The 1,513-nt window shown below is 39.4% G+C and overlaps 1 pseudogene; it reads right to left on the bottom strand.

Annotated features, from left to right (window-relative positions):
• Positions 1-204: 204 nt before the first annotated feature.
• Positions 205-1,149, bottom strand: LOC110309551 (annotated as a pseudogene).
• Positions 1,150-1,513: the final 364 nt, after the last annotated feature.

The following is a 1,513-nucleotide window of genomic DNA, read 5'->3' as shown; positions in this document are numbered from 1 at the left end:
CATCTATCTCCTTCTGCTCTCAACAACTGAGATTAAAGGCACACACTATTATGCCCCACCTAGAATAAAACAAAAGAAAAACAAGATTCATTTTTATTTTTATTTATGTATATATGTGGTTGTCTGTGTGAGTATATGTCATATCCATGAAGGTGCCCTTGGAAGCATTGAGTGTCCCATAGTTGTGTATAAAACCCCTATTTACTAGTTTTGCATAATCCTATTCCCAAAGAAGACATGATGGAGAGCATATTTCATATCCTTGTTACGCAGACTATAGATGAAAGGATTTAAAGCTGGTGTCACCACAGAATATCTCAGTGTGATAATTTTATTCATGTCAACTGAGATGCCAGATGTGGGGCTGACATACATCACCATTATGGTTCCATAGAACAGAGACACTACCAGCAGGTGGGATCCACAGGTTGAGAAGTCCTTTTGACGTCCATCTGAAGAAGGAACCTGAAGAACAGCTCTGAGCACCAGGGCATAATATCCAAGGATGTACAAACCAGTGAGAATAATGATAAGAGTACTTATAGAATAGAATACATGCCTTATGATGGGTGTAGGGGTACAGGACAGTGCTATTAGTGGGTCCACATCACAGAGAAAATGATCAATGATATTGGGACCACAGAAAGACAATTGAGAAATAAAGAAAGTGGGAATCAAATGTGCAGAGAAACCAATGATTCAACAGAGGGACATCAGAATACTGCAGAATTGCCTAGTCATGATGGAAGGATAGTGCAGTGGGTAGCAGATGGCTAGGTACCGATCATAAGCCATGGCACAGAGGAGGAAGCATTCAGTTGTGCCCAGGGAGAAGAAGAAATAGAACTGAGTAAAGCATCCAGTGAAGGATATAGTCTTAGTTTTGGAAAGAGAGTTGACCAGCATGTTGGGAACTGTGCAGGTCACGTACCAGATTTCTAGGAAGGAGAAGTTGGCCAGGAACATATACATAGGGGTGTGGAGTTGTTGGTACCACCTCACTGCACAAATGATGGCCATATTCCCAGTCAAAGTTATCATGTAGAGCAGCAGAATCAGTGAGAAAAGTGTGTTTTGAATCTTCCAGGGACCAGGAAATACCAAGAAGACAAAATATGTCACCGTGGATCCCTCTGACATGTTCATGGTCACCAGACATGTGGGGAGAAGGAAGATATAATGAAATATTTTGTTGATGAAATATCTTGAAGCATTTCTTTGGATCAAGAGATTGACCCATGCAGCCAAATGCACTGAATATTTTAACATAAGCCTTGAATAAATCTTATCCTATTCTGAGTATATCGCTTTGATTCCAAAGTTAGTCTGTTTCTAAAAAAATAAATACTAAGCGTTGTGAGTGTTTGTCGGTGGCACTAGAAAAACAACAATTAAATTTCGTTTTTGTTATTTTAGTCATATACCACTCTGTAAGCATAAGGGCCAGACTTTGATCATCAGCACCAGAAAAACAGGTACAAATGATCAAAATAAAAATACTGAAATAAGGGCA

The sequence above is a fragment of the Mus caroli genome, chromosome 14 (assembly GCF_900094665.2).
Source record: "Mus caroli chromosome 14, CAROLI_EIJ_v1.1, whole genome shotgun sequence".
NCBI classification, from domain to species: Eukaryota; Metazoa; Chordata; class Mammalia; order Rodentia; family Muridae; genus Mus; species Mus caroli.
The sequence above is the reverse complement of the archived record's forward strand: the minus strand, read 5'-3'. Positions and strand labels throughout refer to the sequence as shown.